Raw genomic sequence first — 16,966 nt, forward strand, 5'->3', positions numbered from 1 at the left:
GGAGTGGCACTGCAGTGTCACGCAGGATGTCCCTTCCAAAAAACCCTCCCCAAACAGCACATGACGCAAAGAAAAAAAGAGGCGCAATGAGGTAGCTGTGTGAGTAAGATTAGCGACCCTAGTGGCCGACACAAACACCGGGCCCATCTAGGAGTGGCACTGCAGTGTCACGCAGGATGGCCCTTCCAAAAAACCCTCCCCAAACAGCACATGACGCAAAGAAAAAAAGAGGCGCAATGAGGTAGCTGTGTGAGTAAGATTAGCGACCCTAGTGGCCGACACAAACACCGGGCCCATCTAGGAGTGGCACTGCAGTGTCACGCAGGATGGCCCTTCCAAAAAACCCTCCCCAAACAGCACATGACGCAAAGAAAAAAAGAGGCGCAATGAGGTAGCTGACTGTGTGAGTAAGATTAGCGACCCTAGTGGCCGACACAAACACCGGGCACATCTAGGAGTGGCACTGCAGTGTCACGCAGGATGTCCCTTCCAAAAAACCCTCCCCAAACAGCACATGACGCAAAGAAAAAAAGAGGCGCAATGAGGTAGCTGTGTGAGTAAGATTAGCGACCCTAGTGGCCGACACAAACACCGGGCCCATCTAGGAGTGGCACTGCAGTGTCACGCAGGATGTCCCTTCCAAAAAACCCTCCCCAATCAGCACATGATGCAAAGAAAAAGAAAAGAAAAAAGAGGTGCAAGATGGAATTATCCTTGGGCCCTCCCACCCACCCTTATGTTGTATAAACAAAACAGGACATGCACACTTTAACCAACCCATCATTTCAGTGACAGGGTCTGCCACACGACTGTGACTGATATGACGGGTTGGTTTGGACCCCCCCCAAAAAAGAAGCAATTAATCTCTCCTTGCACAAACTGGCTCTACAGAGGCAAGATGTCCACCTCATCTTCACCCTCCGATATATCACCGTGTACATCCCCCTCCTCACAGATTATCAATTCGTCCCCACTGGAATCCACCATCTCAGCTCCCTGTGTACTTTGTGGAGGCAATTGCTGCTGGTCAATGTCTCCGCGGAGGAATTGATTATAATTCATTTTAATGAACATCATCTTCTCCACATTTTCTGGATGTAACCTCGTACGCCGATTGCTGACAAGGTGAGCGGCGGCACTAAACACTCTTTCGGAGTACACACTTGTGGGAGGGCAACTTAGGTAGAATAAAGCCAGTTTGTGCAAGGGCCTCCAAATTGCCTCTTTTTCCTGCCAGTATAAGTACGGACTGTGTGACGTGCCTACTTGGATGCGGTCACTCATATAATCCTCCACCATTCTATCAATGTTGAGAGAATCATATGCAGTGACAGTAGACGACATGTCCGTAATCGTTGTCAGGTCCTTCAGTCCGGACCAGATGTCAGCATCAGCAGTCGCTCCAGACTGCCCTGCATCACCGCCAGCGGGTGGGCTCGGAATTCTGAGCCTTTTCCTCGCACCCCCAGTTGCGGGAGAATGTGAAGGAGGAGATGTTGACAGGTCGCGTTCCGCTTGACTTGACAATTTTGTCACCAGCAGGTCTTTCAACCCCAGCAGACCTGTGTCTGCCGGAAAGAGAGATCCAAGGTAGGCTTTAAATCTAGGATCGAGCACGGTGGCCAAAATGTAGTGCTCTGATTTCAACAGATTGACCACCCGTGAATCCTTGTTAAGCGAATTAAGGGCTGCATCCACAAGTCCCACATGCCTAGCGGAATCGCTCCGTGTTAGCTCCTTCTTCAATGCCTCCAGCTTCTTCTGCAAAAGCCTGATGAGGGGAATGACCTGACTCAGGCTGGCAGTGTCTGAACTGACTTCACGTGTGGCAAGTTCAAAGGGCATCAGAACCTTGCACAACGTTGAAATCATTCTCCACTGCACTTGAGACAGGTGCATTCCATCTCCTATATCGTGCTCAATTGTATAGGCTTGAATGGCCTTTTGCTGCTCCTCCAACCTCTGAAGCATATAGAGGGTTGAATTCCACCTCGTTACCACTTCTTGCTTCAGATGATGGCAGGGCAGGTTCAGTAGTTTTTGGTGGTGCTCCAGTCTTCTGTACGTGGTGCCTGTACGCCGAAAGTGTCCCGCAATTTTTCTGGCCACCGACAGCATCTCTTGCACGCCCCTGTCGTTTTTTAAAAAATTCTGCACCACCAAATTCAAGGTATGTGCAAAACATGGGACGTGCTGGAATTTGCCCATATTTAATGCACACACAATATTGCTGGCGTTGTCCGATGCCACAAATCCACAGGAGAGTCCAATTGGGGTAAGCCATTCCGCGATGATCTTCCTCAGTTGCCGTAAGAGGTTTTCAGCTGTGTGCGTATTCTGGAAAGCGGTGATACAAAGCGTAGCCTGCCTAGGAAAGAGTTGGCGTTTGCGAGATGCTGCTACTGGTGCCGCCGCTGCTGTTCTTGCGGCGGGAGTCCATACATCTACCCAGTGGGCTGTCACAGTCATATAGTCCTGACCCTGCCCTGCTCCACTTGTCCACATGTCCGTGGTTAAGTGGACATTGGGTACAACTGCATTTTTTAGGACACTGGTGAGTCTTTTTCTGACGTCCGTGTACATTCTCGGTATCGCCTGCCTAGAGAAGTGGAACCTAGATGGTATTTGGTAACGGGGGCACACTGCCTCAATAAATTGTCTAGTTCCCTGTGAACTAACGGCGGATACCGGACGCACGTCTAACACCAACATAGTTGTCAAGGACTCAGTTATCCGCTTTGCAGTAGGATGACTGCTGTGATATTTCATCTTCCTCGCAAAGGACTGTTGAACAGTCAATTGCTTACTGGAAGTAGTACAAGTGGGCTTACGACTTCCCCTCTGGGATGACCATCGACTCCCAGCGGCAACAACAGCAGCGCCAGCAGCAGTAGGCGTTACACGCAAGGATGCATCGGAGGAATCCCAGGCAGGAAAGGACTCGTCAGACTTGCCAGTGACATGGCCTGCAGGACTATTGGCATTCCTGGGGAAGGAGGAAATTGACACTGAGGGAGTTGGTGGGGTGGTTTGCGTGAACTTGGTTACAAGAGGAAGGGATTTACTGGTCAGTGGACTGCTTCCGCTGTCACCCAAAGTTTTTGAACTTGTCACTGACTTATTATGAATGCGCTGCAGGTGACGTATAAGGGAGGATGTTCCGAGGTGGTTAACGTCCTTACCCCTACTTATTACAGCTTGACAAAGGGAACACACGGCTTGACACCTGTTGTCCGCATTTCTGGTGAAATACCTCCACACCGAAGAGCTGATTTTTTTGGTATTTTCACCTGGCATGTCAACGGCCATATTCCTCCCACGGACAACAGGTGTCTCCCCGGGTGCCTGACTTAAACAAACCACCTCACCATCAGAATCCTCCTGGTCAATTTCCTCCCCAGCGCCAGCAACACCCATATCCTCCTCATCCTGGTGTACTTCAACACTGACATCTTCAATCTGACTATCAGGAACTGGACTGCGGGTGCTCCTTCCAGCACTTGCAGGGGGCATGCAAATAGTGGAAGGCGCATGCTCTTCACGTCCAGTGTTGGGAAGGTCAGGCATCGCAAACGACACAATTGGACTCTCCTTGTGGATTTGGGATTTCAAAGAACGCACAGTTCTTTGCGGTGCTTTTGCCAGCTTGAGTCTTTTCAGTTTTCTAGCGAGAGGCTGAGTGCTTCCATCCTCATGTGAAGCTGAACCACTAGCCATGAACATAGGCCAGGGCCTCAGCCGTTCCTTGCCACTCCGTGTGGTAAATGGCATATTGGCAAGTTTACGCTTCTCCTCCGACAATTTTATTTTAGGTTTTGGAGTCCTTTTTTTTCTGATATTTGGTGTTTTGGATTTGACATGCTCTGTACTATGACATTGGGCATCGGCCTTGGCAGACGACGTTGCTGGCATTTCATCGTCTCGGCCATGACTAGTGGCAGCAGCTTCAGCACGAGGTGGAAGTGGATCTTGATCTTTCCCTAATTTTGGAACCTCAACTTTTTTGTTCTCCATATTTTATAGGCAGAACTAAAAGGCACCTCAGGTAAACAATGGAGATGGATGGATTGGATAGTTTACTAGTATACAATTATGGACGGACTGCCACGGTTAGGTGGTATAAAAAAACCACGGTTAGGTGGTATATATTATAATAATAATACAATTATGGATGGACGGACTGCCTGCCGACTGCCGACACAGAGGTAGCCACAGCCGTGAACTACCGCACTGTACACTGGTTGATAAAGAGATAGTAGTATACTCGTAACAACTAGTATGACACTATGACGACGGTATAAAGAATGGAAAAAAAACCACGGTTAGGTGGTATATATTATAATAATAATACAATTATGGATGGACGGACTGCCTGCCGACTGCCGACACAGAGGTAGCCACAGCCGTGAACTACCGCACTGTACACTGGTTGATAAAGAGATAGTAGTATACTCGTAACAACTAGTATGACACTATGACGACGGTATAAAGAATGGAAAAAAAACCACGGTTAGGTGGTATATATTATAATAATAATACAATTATGGATGGACGGACTGCCTGCCGACTGCCGACACAGAGGTAGCCACAGCCGTGAACTACCGCACTGTACACTGGTTGATAAAGAGATAGTAGTATACTCGTAACAACTAGTATGACACTATGACGACGGTATAAAGAATGGAAAAAAAACCACGGTTAGGTGGTATATATTATAATAATAATACAATTATGGATGGACGGACTGCCTGCCGACTGCCGACACAGAGGTAGCCACAGCCGTGAACTACCGCACTGTACACTGGTTGATAAAGAGATAGTAGTATACTCGTAACAACTAGTATGACACTATGACGACGGTATAAAGAATGAAAAAAAAACCACGGTTAGGTGGTATATATTATAATAATAATACAATTATGGATGGACGGACTGCCTGCCGACTGCCGACACAGAGGTAGCCACAGCCGTGAACTACCGCACTGTACACTGGTTGATAAAGAGATAGTAGTATACTCGTAACAACTAGTATGACACTATGACGACGGTATAAAGAATGGAAAAAAAACCACGGTTAGGTGGTATATATTATAATAATAATACAATTATGGATGGACGGACTGCCTGCCGACTGCCGACACAGAGGTAGCCACAGCCGTGAACTACCGCACTGTACACTGGTTGATAAAGAGATAGTAGTATACTCGTAACAACTAGTATGACACTATGACGACGGTATAAAGAATGGAAAAAAAACCACGGTTAGGTGGTATATATTATAATAATAATACAATTATGGATGGACGGACTGCCTGCCGACTGCCGACACAGAGGTAGCCACAGCCGTGAACTACCGCACTGTACACTGGTTGATAAAGAGATAGTAGTATACTCGTAACAACTAGTATGACACTATGACGACGGTATAAAGAATGGAAAAAAAACCACGGTTAGGTGGTATATATTATAATAATAATACAATTATGGATGGACGGACTGCCTGCCGACTGCCGACACAGAGGTAGCCACAGCCGTGAACTACCGCACTGTACACTGGTTGATAAAGAGATAGTAGTATACTCGTAACAACTAGTATGACACTATGACGACGGTATAAAGAATGGAAAAAAAACCACGGTTAGGTGGTATATATTATAATAATAATACAATTATGGATGGACGGACTGCCTGCCGACTGCCGACACAGAGGTAGCCACAGCCGTGAACTACCGCACTGTACACTGGTTGATAAAGAGATAGTAGTATACTCGTAACAACTAGTATGACACTATGACGACGGTATAAAGAATGGAAAAAAAACCACGGTTAGGTGGTATATATTATAATAATAATACAATTATGGATGGACGGACTGCCTGCCGACTGCCGACACAGAGGTAGCCACAGCCGTGAACTACCGCACTGTACACTGGTTGATAAAGAGATAGTAGTATACTCGTAACAACTAGTATGACACTATGACGGTATAAAGAAAGAAAAAAAAATACCACGGTTAGGTGGTATATATTGTAATACAATTATGGATGGACGGACTGCCTGCCGAGTTCCGACTGCCGACACAGAGGTAGCCACAGCCGTGAACTACCGCACTGTACTGTGTCTGCTGCTAATATAGACTGGTTGATAAAGAGATAGTATACAATACATACAACAATGAATATACTACTATACTGGTGGTCAGGCACTGGTCACCACTAGTCACACTGGCAGTGGCACTCCTGCAGCAAAAGTGTGCACTGTTTAATTTTAAATTAATATAATATTATGTACTCCTGGGGGCTCCTGCTATAACAACCTGCAGTGCTCCCCAGTCTCCCCCACAATTATTATAAGCTTTGCCTTTTATACATTGATGTGCAGCACACTGGGCTGAGCTGAGTGCACACAGACTGAGTCACACTGTGTGACTGGCTGCTGCTGTGTATCGTTTTTTTTCAGGCAGAGAACGGATATAGCAGAGAACGGATATATATTAAAATAAATAAAAGTTAACTAACAACAACTGCACTGGTCACTGTGGTAAACTCTGTCTGACTCTGCACAATCTCTCTCTCTCTTCTAATCTAATTTCTAATGGAGAGGACGCCAGCCACGTCCTCTCCCTATCAATCTCAATGCACGTGTGAAAATGGCGGCGACGCGCGGCTCCTTATATAGAATCCGAGTCTCGCGAGAATCCGACAGCGTCATGATGACGTTCGGGCGCGCTCGGGTTAACCGAGCAAGGCGGGAGGATCCGAGTCTGCTCGGACCCGTGAAAAAAACATGAAGTTCGTGCGGGTTCGGTTTCAGAGAAACCGAACCCGCTCATCTCTAGTGTATATATCCCTTTAATTTGTCTCTACTTCTCCGTACAGCCTAATTTTAATGAAGAAAGTATTGTTTCATCACCCCCACGGGGGAGTATGTCAGTATAGTGATTTTTCATCTGATGAGTGCAAGTGGCTAAATTCCGCTAAACTAAATACGTCTAATGAAATAGTGTGGAATAGATGTATGAAAAGTTTCTAAATTGCTATTTATATAATGTCCAAATTGATTTATACTACCAACTGTCATTTATGAATTAATGTAAAGATAACAGTTTGTAAAGTGGAAGGTATTAACCCTGCTTTGACTTTGTGCCGTTAAATAGAGGGCATTAATCCAGTTTGCACACAGGTGTTGAAAGTACAAGGGAGGAAGGAGGTTAATAAATTATCAAAAGCCTAGATATAATAAAGAAATAGATTAAGGTAATCTGAAAAGGTCAGATGGGATTAATACCTCTGTTATAGGTGTCTGAAATTGTGATTTTGTACTTTCTATATGTTGCAATCTAATTGTATCGGAACAAATACAAATATAGCCACACACTGACACACAGTAGAACAAAAGAGTCTACCTGTGTCTTTGGGTGTATATTGATTCTGGCACAGATATTATTTCTAATTACTTTAAATGATCAACAAGAGATATAAAAAAAAAACGCAAGCAGCTCCCACTTAGTAATCTGAACTAATACCAAAAAGTTAAACACAATAAATACATAAAGAGAGCACATTAAGTTTTAATTGTTTTAATTATATTTTTTTTAAAAAGACAAAAATGTATAATCAACATATGCATATTATTGCTAAAAAAAAGTACTATGAGAACAATACCCTCTGTTTCACTGTTACAATTAAAAGTATTTTTTTCACATCTATCCAAAAAAGTTATTGTATCAATTTGCGGTCACAACTTAATATCAGCTTAGGTTCCAAAGTCACTTTTGTAGCAGCTTATATAGCTATAATAGCTGTCTGTCCCGCATCATCCCAAGCCATTTGCTTAGATGGATAAATTTATATTTGTTCAAAAGGGCATACTGAATCCTGCAACAGTGTAATTAATTCCAAGACTCGTACTGTGAGGTCATGTAAAACAAATGTCAAGATTTGCTCATATTCATTGTCACATGTATTGGCATATAGCAAAAGTGTGTCTGTTGTGGACTCAGGAACCGTGTCTCACCTCGCCTGTGTCCAGATTATATTGCAGCCCACTGTGATACTCTCCTACTGGGAATGCTGTTAGACCCTTCTCAGGGTGGAGATACACAGACCAAAAGCCGGCTCCCAGCTGCAGCGCCTCACTGTTGCGCTTCCCCGTTATAGCCGTCTGACTCCTCTTTGCCGTGGCACAGGCAGCTTTAGCGTGATGTTCGGAGCGGAGCTCGGCCCCCGGCTGCGGCGGCGATGCCGCTGGATTGTACCTTGCTGGGGCTGTATCTTGCTTCCACGGAGGTTCTTCGGCGGACCCAGTCAATAGATGTCACTGGAACTTGGTGCGGCAAGCCTAGGGCAGTGTGTATTGTCCCGCGATCCGAGGGTTTGTCTCAGGGTACTTGTGTGTGTGTGTGTATCTATCTATCTATCTATCTATCTATCTATCTATCTATCTATCTATCTATCTATCTATCTATCTATCTAATTTCTGTATCTGGAAACCCCCCTTTAGAAATCCTGCGTTTTCCCCTGCGTACCCCTCACCCCTGTGCATATCCCCACCATTTAACTCACCGCCCTCATCCTGCTCAGCATGGAGAAGAAGAGGTGAGTGCCAGACATGGTTTTCGATCAGCGGCCACAGTCTGCTCTCCCTGCCCCTGTGCTCTCTGTGCAGTCGGGAGTGAGCTGCATCCTCCCACACTGACCGCTGTGTGGGACTGTTATCCCGACAGTCTGCCCCAGGCACCAGTGCTGTGGTCACACAGGGAGCTTCTACGTGGTTGGGGAGGTGAGGTTGGGAGCAGTGTGAAGTGTGAGGCACAGCACCAATGTCATCAGCGGGTTAAAAAAAAAATATCATTACACACATTACTGTTGTCTCTCTCAGCCCCTTGGCCAAGCTTCTGTCAGGTGCGTTGAAAGCCCCCTGGTTGCTGCACATACAGCATGTCCTGTGCAAGGGGCATAGGCAATATGGGGGTGAGAGAAAGACATACATGTTAATTTATCACCCATGCAAACATCGTATACATCTCCAATATGTGCTGCACACTTTGGCTTTGTTGTACTGTATTTCTTTGCACTATGGGGCAGTACGGATGGTGTAATGGTTAACATTACTGCCATACACCACTGATGTCATGGGTTCCGTTATCACCATGGCCCTAACTGTGTGGAGTTTGTATATTCTCCCCATGCTTGAATGTGTTTCCTCCGGGTACTCTGGTTTCCTTCCTCAATACACACACTCAATGTATACACACACACTCACACCTTTCCCTAATCATAACCCCTAACCTTAACCCAAAACTGGTTAATCAACCCCAATATCCTATCCCTAATACCCTTACCCTATCCCCCAAAGTAACCCTAATACTCTAACCACTATAACATCACGCAGTAGCTGTGTAATTTACATGATGCCATGCCTGCCTTTTTCACCTGAGGGACTCGCTGTTTGGGGGAAGGGGGGGGGGGGGGTGCTGACGATTTGCCTAGGGTGCTGAGAAACCTTGCACCGGCCCTGCCAACACTGGACGGGAAGAGCTTGCGCCTTCCACTATTTGCACGCCCCCTGCAAGTGCTGGAAGGAGCACCCGCAGTCCAGTTCCTGATAGTCAAATTGAAGATGTCAGTGTTGAAGTACACCAGGATGAGGATATGGGTGTTGCTGGCGCTGGGGAGGAAATTGACAAGGAGGATTCTGATGGTGAGGTGGTTTGTTTAAGTCAGGCACCCGGGGAGACGCCTGTTGTCCGTGGGAGGAATATGGCCATTGACATGCCTGGTCAAAATACAAAAAAAAACAGCTCATCGGTGTGGAATTATTTCAACACAAATTCGGACAACAGGTGTCAAGCCGTGTGTTGCCTTTGTCAAGCTGTAATAAGTAGGGGTAAGGACGTTAACCACCTCAGAACATCCTCCCTTATACGTCACCTGCAGCGCATTCATCATAAGTCAGTGACAAGTTCAAAAACTTTGGGCGACAGCGGAAGCAGTCCACTGACCAGTAAATCCCTTCCTCTTGTAACCAAGCTCCTGCAAACCACACCACCAACTCCCTCAGTGTCAATTTCCTCCTTACCCAGGAAAGCCAATAGTCCTGCAGGCCATGTCACTGGCAAGTCTGACGAGTCCTCTCCTGCCTGGTATTCCTCCGATGCATCCTTGAGTGTAACGCCTACTGCTGCTGGCGCTGCTGTTGTTGCTGCTAGGAGTCGATCGTCATCCCAGAGGGGAAGTCGGAAGACCACTTGTACTACTTCCAGTAAGCAATTGACTGTCCAACAGTCATTTGCGAGGAAGATGAAATATTACAGCAGTCATCCTGCTGCAAAGCGGATAACTGAGGCCTTGGCAGCCTGGGTGGTGAGAAACGTGGTTCCGGTATCCATCGTTAATTCAGAGCCAACTATAGACTTGATTGAGGTACTGTGTCCCCGGTACCAAATACCATCTAGGTTCCATTTCTCTAGGCAGGCGATACCGAAAATGTACACAGACCTCAGAAAAAGACTTACCAGTGTCCTAAAAAATGCAGTTGTACCCAATGTCCACTTAACCACGGACATGTGGACAAGTGGAGCAGGGCAGACTCAGGACTATATGACTGTGACAGCCCACTGGGTAGATGTATTGCCTCCCGCTGCAAGAACAGCAGCGGCGGTACCAGTAGCAGCATCTCGCAAACGCCAAATCGTTCCTAGGCAGGCTACGCTTTGTATCACCGCTTTCCAGAATACACACACAGCTGAAAGCCTCTGACGGCAACTGAGGAAGATCATCGCAGAATGGCTTACCCCAATTGGACTCTCCTGGGGATTTGTGACATCGGACAACGCCAGCAATATTGTGCGTGCATTACATCTGGGCAAATTCCTGCACGTCCCATGTTTTGCACATACCTTGAATTTGGTGGTGCAGAATTATTTAAAAAACTAACAGGGGCGTGCAAGAGATGCTGTCGGTGGCCCGAAGAATTGCGGGCCACTTTCGGCGTTCAGGCACCGCGTACAGAAGACTGGAGCACCACCAAAAATACCTGAACCTGCCCTGCCATCATCTAAAGCAGGAGGTGGTAACGATGTGGAATTCAACCCTCTGTATGCTTCAGAGGATGGAGGAGCAGCAAAAGGCCATTCAAGCCTATACATCTGGCCACGATATAGGCAAAGGAGGTGGAATGCACCTGTCTCCTCTCAAGCGCAGTGGAGAATGATTTCAACGTTGTGCAAGGTTCTGCAACCCTTTGAACTTGCCACACGTGAAGTCAGTTCAGACACTGCCAGCCTGAGTCAGGTCATTCCCCTCATCAGGCTTTTGCAGAAGAAGCTGGAGACATTGAAGGAGGAGCTAAAACAGAGCGATTCCGCTAGGCATGTGGGACTTGTGGATGGAGCCCTTCATTCGCTTAACAAGGATTCACGGGTTGTCAATCTGTTGAAATCAGAGCACTACATTTTGGCCACCGTGCTCGATCCTAGATTTAAAACCTACGTTGTATCTCTCTTTCCGGCAGACACAAGTCTGCAGGGGTTCAAAGACCTGCTGGTGAGAAAATTGTCAAGTCAAGCGGAACGTGACCCGTCAACAGCTCCTCCTTCACATTCTCCCGCAACTGGGGGTGCGAGGAAAAGGCTAAGAATTCCGAGCCCACCCGCTGGCGGTGATGCAGGGCAGTCTGGAGCGAGTGCTGACATCTGGTCCGGACTGAAGGATCTGCCAACGATTACTGACATGTCGTCTACTGTCACTGCATATAATTCTCTCACCATTGAAAGAATGGTGGAGGATTATATGAGTGACCGCATCCAAGTAGGCACGTCAGACAGTCCGTACGTATACTGGCAGGAAAAAGAGGCAATTTGGAGGCCCTTGCACAAACTGGCTTTATTCTACCTAAGTTGCCCTCCCTCCAGTGTGTACTCCGAAAGAGTGTTTAGTGCAGCCGCTCACCTTGTCAGCAATCGGCGTACGAGGTTTCTTCCAGAAAATGTGGAGAAGATGATGTTCATTAAAATGAATTATAATCAATTCCTCCGTGGAGACATTCACCAGCAGCAATTGCCTCCAGAAAGTACACGGGGACCTGAGATGGTGGATTCCAGTGGGGACGAATTAATAATCTGTGAGGAGGGGGATGTACACAGTGAAAGGGGTGATGAATCGGACGATGAGGAGGAGGTGGACATCTTGCCTCTGTAGAGCCAGTTTGTGCAAGGAGAGATTGATTGCTTCTTTTTTGGTGGGGGCCCAAACCAACCAGTCATTTCAGTCACAGTCGTGTGGCAGACCCTGTCACTGAAATGATGGGTTCGTTAAAGTGTGCATGTCCTGTTTATACAACATAAGGGTGGGTGGGAGGGCCCAAGGACAATTCCATCTTGCACCTCTTTTTTCTTTCATTTTTCTTTGCATCATGTGCTGTTTGGGGAGTATTTTTTTGAAGGGCCATCCTGCGTGACACTGCAGCAGAGGCGTCACAAGGGTTGGTGTCACCCGGTGTTGTAACTCATGGTGTCACCCCCCACCCTATCGACCTACTCTTGTATCAGTCCATGCAGAAACCTTGAGAGCAGGGGCCAGTGTTAGAATGTTTGGTGCTCTCAGCAAATGAGAAATTTGCGCCCTCTATCCATATGCAATAAAGGGACAGTGCGTGCCGATGCACACCACCAATAGTACCCCCAATTCAAATTAACGCCACACCATAGCACACAATAGCATACGATCTTATTCACATTACAATGCCCACAGTAGTTGTGCTTGAAGACCCTCCCACCCCTTTCCGTATATATATATTTAGTCATTTTGTGCCCCGTATTACCCTTCACTTATATTTATTTAGAATTTTATACTCCCCCTTATATTTTTTATGCTCATTATTACCCAAGCCCTTTATATATTTTATATCCATCACCCTCCACTCCTATTTTTTGCCCATTAACCCACCCCTAATATATTTTATGTCCATCAGACCCCACCAGTTATATACTTTTAGCACATCAGCCCCACACCATCCCCTTATATAATGTATATACACATCTACCCCTTATCTATTCTACACTGCCACACACTTTTGTAATATACCTTTAGTTGGCAGTGTGTTCTGTCAGCTGAGGGGGATAGACTGCGGAAATGTATGTCCAGGTCCTTCCTATTCTAACGGTGCAGCAGCAGCAGCACTCAAGCCTCCGCCCGTTGTCCATTCCAGAATGGTATGCGGTGCCGGAGTGCGCGATGACGTCACGAGGGAGTGACGTACAGCACCCGGCATCGTTTCCATAGAGACTGCGGCAGGACGGACCCAGCGGTGTCGCGGCGGTGAATTAATTGACAGTCCGGCTCATCAGTCAGCGGGGATTGCGTGATCTTGGTGCCCCAGGAAGCAGTGGGTGTGGGTGCTGCCGCGGGCATGTCTGTCAAGTCAGTAGTTGGGATGGGGTGTGTGTAAGCAGCTCTTTTTGGTGTCACCCCATTGAAGGGTGACACCCGGGTGCGGGCCGCACCCCCCGCACCCCCCTCATGACGCCACTGCACTGCAGTGCCACTTCTAGATGGGCCAGATGTTTGTGTCGGCCACTTGGGTCGCTTATCTTAGTCACACAGCTACCTCATTGCGCCTCTTTTTTTCTTTGCATCATGTGCTGTTTGGGGAGTATTTTTTTGAAGGGCCATCCTGCGTGACACTGCAGTGCCACTCCTAGATGGGCCAGATGTTTGTGTCGGCCACTTGGGTCGCTTAGCTTAGTCACACAGCTACCTCATTGCGCCTCTTTTTTTCTTTGCGTCATGTGCTGTTTGGGAAGTATTTTTTTGAAGGGCCATCCTGCGTGACACTGCAGTGCCACTCCTAGATGGGCCAGGTGTTTGTGTCGGCCACTAGGGTCGCTTAGCTTAGTCACACAGCTACCTCATTGCGCCTCTTTTTTTCTTTGCATCATGTGCTGTTTGGGGAGTATGTTTTTGAAGGGCCATCCTGCGTGACACTGCAGTGCCACTCCTAGATGGGCCAGGTGTTTGTATCGGCCACTAGGGTTGCTTAGCTTAATCACACAGCTACCTCATTGCGCCTCTTTTTTTCTTTGCGTCATGTGCTGTTTGGGGAGTATTTTTTTGAAGGGCCATCCTGCGTGACACTGCAGTGACACTCCTAGATGGGCCAGATGTTTGTGCCGGCCACTTGGGTCGCTTATCTTAGTCACACAGCTACCTCATTGCACCTCTTTTTTTCTTTGCATCATGTGCTGTTTGGGGAGTATTTTTTTGAAGGGCCATCCTGCGTGATACTGCAGTGCCACTCCTAGATGGGCCAGGTGTTTGTGTCGGCCACTTGTGTCGCTTAGCTTAGTCACACAGCGACCTTGGTGCGCCTCTTTTTTTCTTTGCATCATGTGCTGTTTGGGGAGTATTTTTTTGAAGGGCCATCCTGCGTGACACTGCAGTGCCACTCCTAGATGGGCCAGGTGTTTGTGTCGGCCACTAGGGTCGCTTAGCTTAGTCACACAGCTACCTCATTGCGCCTCTTTTTTTCTTTGCGTCGTGTGCTGTTTGGGGAGTATTTTTTTGAAGGGCCATCCTGCGTGACACTGCAGTGACACTCCTAGATGGGCCAGATGTTTGTGTCGGCCACTTGGGTCGCTTATCTTAGTCACACAGCTACCTCATTGCGCCTCTTTTTTTCTTTGCGTCATGTGCTGTTTGAGGAGTATTTTTTTGAAGGGCCATCCTGCGTGACACTGCAGTGCCACTCCTAGATGGGCCAGGTGTTTGTGTCGGCCACTAGGGTCGCTTAGCTTAGTCACACAGCTACCTCATTGCGCCTCTTTTTTTCTTTGCGTCATGTGCTGTTTGAGGAGTATTTTTTTGAAGGGCCATCCTGTCTGACACTGCAGTGCCACTCCTAGATGGGCCAGGTGTTTGTGTCGGCCACTTCTGTCACTTAGCTTAATCACACAGCGACCTTGGTGCGCCTCTTTTTTTCTTTGCATCATGTGCTGTTTGGGGAGTATTTTTTTGAAGGGCCATCCTGCGTGACACTGCAGTGCCACTCCTAGATGGGCCAGGTGTTTGTGTCGGCCACTATGGTTGCTTAGCTTAGTCACACAGCTACCTCATTGCGCCTCTTTTTTTCTTTGCGTCGTGTGCTGTTTGGGGAGTATTTTTTTGAAGGGCCATCCTGCGTGTCACTGCAGTGACACTCCTAGATGGGCCAGATGTTTGTGTCGGCCACTTGGGTCGCTTATCTTAGTCACACAGCTACCTCATTGCGCCTCTTTTTTTCTTTGCATCATGTGCTGTTTGGGGAGTATTTTTTTGAAGGGCCATCCTGCGTGACACTGCAGTGCCACTCCTAGATGGGCCAGATGTTTGTGTCGGCCACTTGGGTCGCTTATCTTAGTCACACAGCTACCTCATTGCGCCTCTTTTTTTCTTTGCATCATGTGCTGTTTGGGGAGTATTATTTTGAAGGGCCATCCTGCGTGACACTGCAGTGCCACTCCTAGATGGGCCAGGTGTTTGTGTCGGCCACTTGGGTCGCTTAGCTTAGTCACACAGCTACCTCATTGCGCCTCTTTTTTTCTTTGCGTCATGTGCTGTTTGAGGAGTATTTTTTTGAAGGGCCATCCTGCGTGACACTGCAGTGCCACTCCTAGATGGGCCAGATGTTTGTGTCGACCACTTGGGTCGCTTATCTTAGTCACACAGCTACCTCATTGCGCCTCTTTTTTTCTTTGCGTCATGTGCTGTTTGGGGAGTATTTTTTTGAAGGGCCATCCTGCGTGACACTGCAGTGCCACTCCTAGATGGGCCAGGTGTTTGTGTCGGCCACTTGGGTCGCTTAGCTTAGTCACACAGCTACCTCATTGCGCCTCTTTTTTTCTTTGCGTCATGTGCTGTTTGAGGAGTATTTTTTTGAAGGGCCATCCTGCGTGACACTGCAGTGCCACTCCTAGATGGGCCAGATGTTTGTGTCGACCACTTGGGTCGCTTATCTTAGTCACACAGCTACCTCATTGCGCCTCTTTTTTTCTTTGCGTCATGTGCTGTTTGGGGAGTATTTTTTTGAAGGGCCATCCTGTCTGACACTGCAGTGCCACTCCTAGATGGGCCAGGTGTTTGTGTCGGCCACTTAGCTTAGCCATCCAGCGACCTCGGTGCAAATTTTAGGACTAAAAATAATATTGTGAGATGTGAGGTGTTCAGAATAGACTTAAAATGAGTGGAAATTATGGTTATTGAGGTTAATAATACTATGGGATCAAAATGACCCCCAAATTCTATGATTTAAGCTGTTTTTTAGGGTTTTTTGAAAAAAAACATCCAAATCCAAAACACACCCGAATCCGACAAAAAAATTTCGGTGAGGTTTTGCCAAAACGCGTCCGAACCCAAAACACGGCCGCGGAAACGAACCCAAAACCAAAACACAAAACCCGAAAAAATTTCTGGTGCACATCACTACTGTCAATACAGGTAAACCTACATTTTCCAAAAATTGCATACCCTCAATAGGGTTAGCCAGAGGGGCTGTATATAGGCCCTCATTCCGAGTTGTTCGCTCGCAAGGCGAATGTAGCAGAGTTACACACGCTAAGCCGCCGCCTACTGGGAGTGAATCTTAGCTTCTTAAAATTGCGACCGACGTACGCGCAATATTGCGATTACAAACGAGTTAGCAGTTTCAGAGTAGCTCCAGACTTACTCTGCCTGTGCGATCATTTCAGTGCTTGTCGTTCCTGGTTGACGTCACAAACACACCCAGCGTTCGCCCAGGCACTCCCACCGTTTCTCCGGCCACTCCTGCGTTTTTTCCGGAAACGGTAGCGTTTTCAGCCACACGCCCCTGAAACGCCGTGTTTCCGCCCAGTAACACCCATTTCCTGTCAATCACATTACGATCGCCGGAGCGAAGAAAAAGCCGTGAGTAAAAATACTTTCATCATAGTAAAGTTACTTGGCGCAGTCGC

The sequence above is a fragment of the Pseudophryne corroboree genome, chromosome 4 (assembly GCF_028390025.1).
Source record: "Pseudophryne corroboree isolate aPseCor3 chromosome 4, aPseCor3.hap2, whole genome shotgun sequence".
In the NCBI taxonomy this organism is placed as follows: Eukaryota; Metazoa; Chordata; class Amphibia; order Anura; family Myobatrachidae; genus Pseudophryne; species Pseudophryne corroboree.